General features: G+C 44.9%; 1 long non-coding RNA gene across 5 annotated transcripts; it reads left to right on the top strand.

The window, feature by feature from the left end:
• Window positions 1–2,800: 2,800 nt before the first annotated feature.
• LOC124660849 lies at window positions 2,801–7,318 on the top strand. 5 transcript variants are annotated; one of them, XR_006989987.1, is made up of 7 exons: window positions 2,801–3,031; window positions 3,206–3,303; window positions 3,388–3,705; window positions 3,976–4,040; window positions 4,533–4,707; window positions 6,144–6,335; window positions 6,492–7,318. It is a non-coding gene; the product is annotated as an uncharacterized LOC124660849 (long non-coding RNA). The 5 variants fall into 5 exon arrangements; XR_006989990.1 differs by having other exon boundaries at window positions 2,802–3,031; window positions 4,567–4,707; window positions 6,215–6,335; XR_006989988.1 differs by having other exon boundaries at window positions 2,803–3,031; window positions 4,507–4,707; window positions 6,215–6,335.
• The last annotated feature ends 3,419 nt before the right edge of the window (window positions 7,319–10,737 follow it).

The raw sequence follows: 10,737 nt of genomic DNA, 5'->3' as shown, positions 1-10,737 counted from the left end.
TCGAGTAGAATAGTATCCGACAGGCGTCCCATGGTGAGGTATAATAGTATGTTGTGTGGTTCGTTGGAGGAAACGCCTCGACAGCCCTTGTACTTTCATTTGGGTAGTGCTCTGGATGTCGCTTCCACTTTCCTTTGGGAAACGCCCTCGATGACCCGTTGCGCTACCGCGCAATGGCAAAATCAAGTCATAATTTAAATCATATAAAATTTAGCTTATTTTAGTATTAAGAATTAGCCCAGAATTTAACTGTTTTAGTGCCTTTAAGACCAAAGGTTTACACTAATTGTTCTTAGCTTTTATAGGTTGGTATATTACTTTATTTAAATAGGTGGACATTAACTGGAAATTCAATTCGGCTCCCGGGTGCGTATGCTTCCTCTACCAAAAATTTATATTAGAAATGTCGAAAATTTTTGAAAAAAAATTCTACATGTACATCTCCATAATAAATGTGTGTTCATCAAGTTTCACGAATAACCAACATTTTATGTGGTCTACGTAAAAAAGAGAAAATTTGTCTTATAAAATTCCTATGCACATTCTACAGAAATAACTACTATATTATTTGGAAACAAACATCTTTTTTTAATAATTTTGGAGCCATTTCAAGGGGTCATGGCTGGGTGACACGTGTTGTGTTGTGTGGTTGATTTCTCCTGTTTTACTCTTGTGTGCGCTTTTGGATGTGTATAGAAATTAGGTGTGAGTGACTACTGTTGTGTTGTTCTGACTCTCCTTTCAAACTGGGTGTGTGTAGCAATTTCGTATGTGTCCTCGGTAATTCCTCCCACCGCTCAGCTGCTCAGCCTAAGAGCATCTCCACTCGTGCCCCCGTCGAGGCCCCCGGCGAGCGTTTTTTCCATCCGGACGGCGTAATTCGGCCCAGTCGCGCCCCCGGTTCCTCGTTTTCGTCCGGATTTGGCCCTTCATCCATCCGGCGAGCCCACGCCACCCCCGGCCCCCCGGGAGGCGCTCGGGGACTCCGGACGAAACGAAAGCGCGTGAAACGTTCCCGCGCGTCCGGTGGCCCCAACTTGTCGGCGAGAGACACCGATCGTCGTCATCATCGCATCGTCTTCCGCGCGCTCGTAAAGCTCGTCGGCCGGTCAGCGATTCGCCGGACGCGTAGCTTCCACGCGGCGAGTCAATGCCGTCGCCTCGGTTTCATGCGCGCCTACCGCTATTTATCGCCGAACTACCCCGGCTGCCCCGCATTCACTCTCCTCGCTCGTCTTCCCCCAAATCATCCCCGAACTCGAAGGAACCGAAGAATGGCGAACGACGGCGCGGCCAACAACGGCTTCGGCCGCCGCTCTCTCCACCAATGGGAGGGGCGACTCCTCGCACGCGGCGGGCTACCCTCGCGCCGCCGGACTTCCGCGCGCCGGAGGCCGGAGGCTGAGCGCAGCGGCGTGCCGATCCTGCTGCCGCCAACGGGTGGGGGCGCACTCGAAGCGGCGATCGACAAGGTGCTCGTCACTCTCAGTGACGAGCAGCGCGCGGATCCACGCTTCTTCGCCGACAACCACGAAGCGCGGATCGCGTTCTTGGTACGAACGCGAACTCGCCGCGTACGACGGCCCTCCTCCTCCTCCGGCAAGGAACAACGCCGCCGTCCGCGGCCGATGGTGGAGCGCGCCCAACCGCACCCTCGAGAATGTGCTCGCGCACATCGAGGATGGGAACTCCCCCGTCCCGGGATGCCGCCGCCGGTGGCGGCTACCGTGTCGCGCCGGCACGGTAGTTCCCGGATACCGAGGAGGATGGCGCCGTCCTCTTCGTCGTCGGGCTCGAGATCGGCGTCTAGGTCCGGCGGGTCGACGCCGGCCACCGGTCAAGAAGGAGTGGCCGCTCTCCGCCACCGTGAAGAAGGAGCCGACGTATCCACCGCCGACCGTAGGGCGCAGCAGCCGGCGCGCTCGTCATCCGCGACCAGCCCCCTCGCCGCAACGCGGCGGAAGAGGAAGACGGCGAAGAACGAGGCCGCCGCGGCCGCCGCCAACCAGCTCGCCGAGGAGGAGGCGAAGCGCGCGAGGACGCCGCGGTGGCGGAGGCGATTGCCGTGTCGCCGAAGGACCTGGTGCCCGCCGACAACAGCCTCTCCCCATCGACGCCGCGGCCGGAGTGGTCCAGCGCGACCGGGAGCGCCGGAGGCGAGGCGAGCCGGCGGCGGATGTTGGATCCGGCCGCCGCGCGACAACCGCCGCCCGCGCCGCCGCACCGCCGTCCCTCGCGGAACGCCGCGCCCAGGGAGGTGATCAAGCTCGAGGAGAGCGGGGCCGACGACGACATCTACCGGCCGCCGCCTCCACGCGCCGGCCGACGCCGGCCGTGGCACCGAGCCGGCCGGTACGAGGCGCCGCCGCCCCGCAGACGACGCCGGCTCCAGCGACGACGACGGCGGCGACTACACGGCCTTCTACCGCCATTTCGGCATGTAGGAGGCCGCTTTTTAGTTTAAGTATTAGTTTGCCAATCGCCGAATTCAAATATATGTACGAATTCGGCCTATTTATGTACGAACTATTTATGTACGAACTCGCCTCTATATGTTAAATATCATTAAATTTCGCTTATGTTTGAACGAATTCGCCTATTTTGTCTGAATTCATCGTATTACGTTGCATCCATCCTAGGCTCGCGGCTGGGAAAATGGGCCTCCCCACGCCAAATCTTTCTCCAATCCGAACGAAAATTTCACCGTATTTGGACGTGGGGAGCCCAAACGAGTGGGGATGCTCTAATCTCCTTGTCTCTTTTCCTCTCTCTAAATTGTACGGGACATGGAAGAGCGATGGGAGGAGACGCATCGCGTGTTGTTTCGTCATGCCACCGCCGACGAGCACGTCGCGGGAGTCTCCGCCAGGATGCGTCCGACAAGCGCGAGGAGGCGCGTAGTATCGTGGGAGGATCCGCAAGGCTGCCGACGACGAGGACCGTCGCGGGAGGCTCAGCTAGGACGCCTCCGGCGAGCACGAGGAGGCGCGTCTCGGGGAGAGCGGCGCTAAGCCGCTGTCGAATCTACCAGGTACATCTTCCCCTCCGGAGGCCACCGCCCTCCTCGCTCTCTGGCCGTCGTGCCGTGTGCCGAGCCAACAATCGGACCCTCTTCCTCTTCCCATTAGGATTCGGTGTGGGGATTTTTTTGTTACAAATTCTGTGTGGGGATTAGTTAATCAGCTCCTGATGACTTGCGTTGCAGAGAGACGAGGAGATCTCGCGGTGACCATCTGGCCATGGAGCGGGTGGTGCTGGGGCGCTGGGAGTGGTCCCTTCCTCCATGATTCCACTATTCTGGAGGTCCATGATTCCGTCCCTGTGCCAGTAAATTTTGGCCCCCGCCGCTGATGGTGCGCTCAACTCAAACGCCCCACTCCACTGCAGGTGCGACGGACGGCAGCGGCAAGGAGTCCTGCCGCCGGTTTCATCGAGGACCTCTGGTTCCCGTTCAAGGGACGACGCAGCATACCATCTCCGCGTGCCTCAGCCAAGTCACCGCTCAGGATCTTGACAGCGGTCCCCTTGACAGCGGGGCACACAGGTTACTCCTAAGTTCAGGGTGCTGCGTCAGAGATCATCTCCCAATGCCTCAGGAGGAGCGCGGGCCACGGGCCATCCGCCGCTGCTCCTCACCCTCGAAAATCATGACATCCTTCCTGCCCGATCTGACCTCGAGCAGCTCCGTTCGGCATCGACCTCATGGTATGGCCATCATCTTTTTAAGCTCTTGATTTAGGTTTGGGTTGTTTTAGTTGTGATCTCAAAGATTGATTCGGGGTTCATGTGGAACTGCAAAATCCTTGTGGGATCTGTGGTTTGTGGTATTTATTGGGTGCAACATGTGCTGATTTGGTGGTCTGAAGTGACCTCCACGAGTGTATGATTCAGTTTACTCAGCAGTCGGCACATACGCAATTAATGCAAATTTTTAGCACCTCAATGCCATGGTTTAAATTACTTTGTATATTTCAGGCTGACCATGCATCAGTTTGCTTCCATAGAATCCACTTTTCTTGCCACGTCTCCGATGCCACAAGGTAGATTCTGTTTTTTTTCATTCCAATTGCTTAATGTTCCTGCCTTTACAGTGGCATATCTAATTGGGCCAGATTATTAGTTTACTTTGATAAGACGAATTGACATCTTACCCTATTAGTGATGTCAAGATATATTTCAATTTATGTTTTCCATGGATCAAATTTTGTTATTTCTATGTTCTGCTAGCTATAGGAGATTGGCTTCTTCGCTAATTTTTCTGATGAATGATGTTCTGGGTTATATCAATATGCTTCTCTTACAAATGCAATGTATATCATCTCATTAGAAACTAATTAAGATGCCACTCCCCTGCCTCATGGTTAGCCAACAGCATTTTTTTTTGGGCCATGTAAGATGATTGAGATTGTGAACTTCACTGAACGTCAAAAGCATGATTTTTTGGTTACCTGTCTATCCTCCATGACTCATGTTCTCATCTCAGTACTTTTACTTTTTTAAGTGTAGGTGTTTTTCTGTTTGTTTCTAAGTAGGCGGTTTCTGCTGCATCTTACATGTCAAGTTTAGCAATCATCGAGCATGAGCAAGCGGTAGTTACTGAGGCGCCGTCGCTGCTCGAGATCTGGTTCGTCTTCGACGCTGCACGCCGTGAGGGGCATGTTGGAGCTATCACCCCAATCACCTGATATGCTGTTTCCACCACCAGAGGTGAGGCAAAATCCTCCTATTATCATCTCTAAATTGGCTGCGATTTCTGTCATTGGCATGCAGTGTTATGATTGAAATAGTAATGTTTGAGTGCAGTCAGTCCAATATTGATGTGCAAACAGGGATTGATACATACTAACTTGCTAGATGATTTTTTTAATCCTGAATTGGGTTTGTCCAATTTTCTTGTCAGACTTGCATTTGCCAACAAACTTTATTTGGCCTTTTCATCATATTTTACTGAAAAGTTGTTTATTTTCTAAGTCAAAACACTTTCTATTATTGTTTGTTCTCAACATTTTTTAGTTGCCATGTCAACGTTCTAGGGCGGCGTACAATGATGGCATAATTAATTTTATTCTGTCAGTTAATTTATCTTCTTACTGAACATGTGAAAAGATGCTTAGCATGTTCACCACACAGGATCTTCTTCAATTGATGAGTTGCCAAACCTGAGCCAGGGATCATTGTAAAATTTACTTCTAGGTGCAGACGTTTGGTAAAATAGTAGTAGCATGAAATCATCTGAATAAATTTGCCTTGCTTTCTCTAAAATAGTCTATTGGTTTTAGCACCACATAACTTCACATGTTAAAACATAGATAGGTACGCGACCATTGCTTTGCTTAATTGAGGCAATTGGCCATTTTGCATATTTACCTGTTTGAGTATTTTATCTTATTCTCGAAATTGCTTCAGTATGTCAGTGTTTTTTTTTCAAATGTCTTTTAATGGTCGACACCTTCTTTGCCAAATTATTAATTAGCTATATTTGGATCATTTGTTGTTTACAGAAAGAAGTAGGTGTATATTTTGGTTCTAGGTTCAGCCACTCAATCCATGTTCTCCTATAGGAAAAAAACTCAATATTATTTTTGATTGATTTCATTTTAAAAAAAAATTCTATGATACGAAGGTATACGTCAAGTGTTTCCGTGTAGCACTAGATAAGTCACAATTTTATCATACATCTCTCTCACAATTACATAGCCTATGAGCACGGATCAAAAAATACAAATAGAAATAAATTGGATATCATTTCGAAAATTTCTGTGGAAGTGACCTATCAGTGCTATACAACTGCACCTGGTCATGGGCAAGTAATATGACCACTCAGTAATTGTTTAAGAAAAAACTAACTTCGGAGAAATAGGGAAATTGCTTTTTCAAGACCTGAAGAGCATGCATGTTTTACATTTGATAGTCTTTCTCTAGAGGCGCAATTAATTCATCAAATTTAGACTATCTACGCATTTAATTCTATTTTGTAGCGGTGCTGATGCATGCTTAATACTGTACATGATAGGTGCATGCAAAGATCGAACAAATAACGATTTTTCTATATTTGGACCTTAGCACATAATACTGTACACAATATGTTGCATGCAAAGATCGAACAAAAACCTGGCCACATTTCACCATCGTTTCAAATGCAGCCACCGACCCTTATGTTACACTCAAGATTCCAAAAGCGTTCTGTCAGTACATCACCGGTAATTTTCCACAGAAAATCGTGCTCGGCAACCCCGTTGGAGACACATGGAGTGTTTGAATGGTGGAATGGAGGAACCACATCTTCATTGAGCACGAATGGGATGCATTCACGGAGGACAACGACATTGTGAAAGGTGATGCTCTGTTCTTTACTTACACCTGATGTAGACAGCGAGATAGTTACCTATATGTGCTAAGGTCTAGCCACATGTTCACCTAAATGTTCAATTACTTGGTGCTTTTGACGCTGCCATTGAACTAATAGCTATTTGTGTTTTTTCTTTTCTAAGAGCCATATGTATGCTCTTTCAGATGAGGTGGAAATATTGCCAGTTCACAACAAGATGATGTTAGCCTGTACGAAAATTAGGTGATGATTTGCCTCTCCCTCACTCTCACTTGCACTGATTCTTATATATCCCGTATAGATAGGCTCCTTCAGCGATGATAAGTGCTTCACGGTAGCATATACTTGGCACCACTGAGCACTTGATTGCTATGTTAAATGTAACCTGGCATTTTGTTTGAGATCTGTCTTTTCAATTATAGCATGCAAAAATTATCCATACGACATATACCACAATTAAAGAAATGCTCTTATAATCAACTTCCAAGTTATTGGAATTTATTTTTGACGAGTCCATAAAGTTAAATACCCTGTACATTTCACCTGCAAAAACTTACCATGAATTGTTTTGTTCTGCTCTTAGATTTGATGTGGGTGCCATTGTAGACATTTATATGTTTCAGGACATCAGCGACATGGAAGAGAATGCGAGGATGCCTTTGGCGATCAGGTGAAGCTATAATTGTCACGCAATGGGAGAAAGTTTTTGGAAGAAACCATATCCATGCTGAATAAAAATTGTACTCTATGTGATAGTATAGATCTTGAATTTTGCTCGGCAACTCCCATCTTCCCATTGTCTGTGAAAGGGGAAAACATGCCAGAGCAGAGATTTTGTTGCTTACAAATGAGGTTGGAACACAACCTCTACTTTATTTTTGTAAATTATTTGTAGTTTTTGGTGGCTCGCCAGAAAATGTAAACACTGTCCTGTATGGCTGTATGATTTGATAGAAATCCACCATGGTTTTGTGACCAAAACGACTGAAATACACGTCGCCACATGCCCAATCTAGCTTGCAGCAGAAATACTATTTGTTATTCAACTCATGTTTACAAGAAAAGCGCGGCGGCGACATTGCTAGTTTAGTTAAAGGTTCAACAACACGATCTCACAACTAAAAATATTGCATGAAATGTTCGTACGATCGGATCGGGTTCACCATAGAAGATAGATAACATGTGAGCACCATCCAAGGCAAGCAGTATACACCTTCAAAAGTTGATCGATCTTGCCATCACGGAAGTAGCTCCGATGAATTCTATTCACATGTAGAGCGAAAAAAAAACTGCAAGGCTATGTATCCTGTCTGCAAAATAAATTTAACAATATAGCATAAATATTTATCAAATCATCACATGTAAGTATTGTACGAAAATCAGTGAACACAGGTGGGAAAACATCACTTTGAATGAAATGTTTGTTTATAAAGAAGTAACCTTTCTTTGATAAATGCAAGCATCATTTTTAATCTCCTGTTAAATTGAAAAGCCAAATCGAGGGCCACATCCATTCTCAAAGGCCAGAGTTTATATGAACTGAATTTATAAGAGCCCGATGCGTCACTAAAGACAGAGTCAGGCCAGAATAGAAGCCATAAGTTTTATCTTGTTATAGTTGGTATATTTTTTTTTTGAACATTAGCTGGTATATATTGAAAGCCAAGTATTTGGCTTGGTGTCCAATCTTGCAGGAGAAAAATACCAAGTAATAAACTTCGTTGCCCAATCACCAAACTTCCATTCAGAAGGCTGCAGTTGTATATTTGGGACGGAGTCGCCTTAATATTATTTACTGAATTGCACGATGTGCGAATATGCAACATTTCACAAGGAATAGTTTATACAACATTGATATACTGAAACTCACTATACATGGATCATAACCAATAACATATATACCAGGAACGAAGCTCGCTAAGCTCATATAATTAACAAGGCGTGACAAACTTCACCAGAGATCTTAATGCATATACAATGGGGTGGTGCCCTTGTGCCAGGAGCCAGTATTTCGGAAGTCATCTGACGCTAAGCTTATGAAATATGGCTGCCCAAGAAGCATCTCGCACAAGTAACACCATAAGGACAATACCGCATGCAAAGCTGAAGTATATAATCTATTTTATGACACAGGCTTACACAAAGAACTAAAACTAATTTAGTGTTGTTGTGTTAGGATGGGTATAAGAGCACGAGTACCTGGAATACCCGTTGGTACTACTCGGCATCAGGTTACTGGAACTACTTTACAACAGATGTTCAGAACATCATCTAATGATAAATGAGCACAAAACCAAACCTTCCCAAGAAGCTGATTAGCAAGAACATTCTACTCCGTCACCTCCCAAAAAGGCTCTATAACATATGGTGATAATGTGCTTGGCTGCAACCTTTGAAAACAACCTGAAATTTGAGAAGAGTGGTCAAATTAGAACCATATATATTCCCTAACAAAAAGAAATGCGACCAAACATAGAAAAACACTACAAATATTGCATGGCAAGGGCAAGTAAGCTATCCTAAACCCGATAAAGTGAAGAGAATAAGCATGAGTAGTTCGGGCTGAATCAGCTTCATTGGATAGCATACTATGCCATCGGGCTCATGGAGATCCGCACAACGAAAACTATCAAGCATTCGATTATATATCAATGTCGGCGCAATTACAATTCCAGCAATTAAACATCTACAGTAAAATCTAAGTCGTGAACACGGTGCTGCTAGAATTATTTTTCAACAAGCTCGGCTAAACTTTGTAATTAAATTATCAACTATTGGTGCAGGAAAAAGAGTCAATTCAAAGGTATATAATCCCCGCTTCTCTAACCAGAGGAAAACTTCTGGTTGGTGTTCAACCCTTTTGAAACTTTAACCATTAAATACTATATAGTATACATATATAGATCGGCTACACTAAATAATTTCATTTTATTTTTATTTCTATGATTATCTCCCTTGGCAAACAAAGTGTTTGGTTGCTGAATGCCTTAGCATTGGACTGAACAAAACTTACTACTTCGAGGATTGATTGTCTAGAAGATTGCATTCTTTCCACCAAAGAATTATTAATTGTGGCATGCACTTTCCGATGGTATATCATGGAAATCTTATGCCTATTGTTTAAAAGATGAGAGTGAGATAACAAGTCTTGCCATCACAAGAACTGGAACGAATCATCTTACCTCGACTTCCTACCAAGGATCTCTTCTTTTATGGCCCTAGACCTAGCATTCTTTGCACCCCATAGATTATTGAAGCCACCCTAAGAAGCAATGTGAGAATTAATGTCCGACGTAATTTGATGATGTCACAACATCAAGTACTTCTAGGGAATGAAGAGTCACGGAAAAAAACAGAAGACAACTAACAGGTTGAAAATCTTCACGGCCTTGGAAAAACATCAAATATCGCAGAAAAAATATAGCTTAAAGATACTTCACTTTTCGTTAGGTCCTCACAAATTGGTACAAAGAATAGGAACGAAAGGTCACCTACCCACAGGCCGTTTGTTAGTCACAGCATGAGTGGTTGTACTGCACCGTGGCATACATTATTCAAGAGCCAGCAGCCTCTGCCGTTTAATCCTATGTGGAGTACACAAACTGAGAACATATCACACCACCGTTCTGCAAGGAAAAGTAACCGATCATCTGAAAGCACTACAACCATTGAGTAATTGCAGAGCATTAATAGAACTAACTGGTTGGGCAAAACTCATTTATTATTTACATGCCTCAGTGCCATATTATGTGAGAAGCCCTATCCAAATAAATTTGACTAACAAGTATCCACAATGCTAGAGCTCAAGCATCATAGGACTAAAAACCATCAACAATGCTCTATTAAAAATAGGCATCTGGTCCATGTCAGGGAATGCATCAGGACCCTATCAAGAAATGCATATCTTCTAGTACATAGAAATTGCATTATTCACAACCATGTACATCGCTACAAATAAAGAATCTGACCTACAAGCTCATCATGCAACCCAAAGATAAGAATTACTATTAATCTTGCAAGGATATCACGATGAACATGAAATTGGATAAGTCAGTGGGCTGCAAGAGCCATCCGCGACAAGCCAAATCGACTTGAATCTGAATAAATGGAAATACTGGAGTAAATTTTCTTGTAGCATGACTTACCTTTCGACTTCGCGGGCTGCATCAGGTGACTTCTGATACAATGTCGCTTCCGTTTTGCTGCCAAAGCTAACAAAATATTAGGATTGTTCAGTCCTAACTGTTCAGTCCTATAACTGGATTTTTTAAAGTCATGCAACTGAAATATAGAGGATTTTTTGCGGGATAAGTGAAACATTTCTTTGGAAATGCAGCTGAACATAGATTACCAAAGTAAATTGATCTGAAGCCTGTTTCAAACACAATAAAACTCAGTATATAATTCCT

The sequence above is a fragment of the Lolium rigidum genome, chromosome 6 (genome assembly GCF_022539505.1).
Source record: "Lolium rigidum isolate FL_2022 chromosome 6, APGP_CSIRO_Lrig_0.1, whole genome shotgun sequence".
In the NCBI taxonomy this organism is placed as follows: domain Eukaryota; kingdom Viridiplantae; phylum Streptophyta; class Magnoliopsida; order Poales; family Poaceae; genus Lolium; species Lolium rigidum.
Note: the sequence above shows the minus strand (reverse complement) of the source record. Positions and strands in the feature narration are given on the sequence as shown.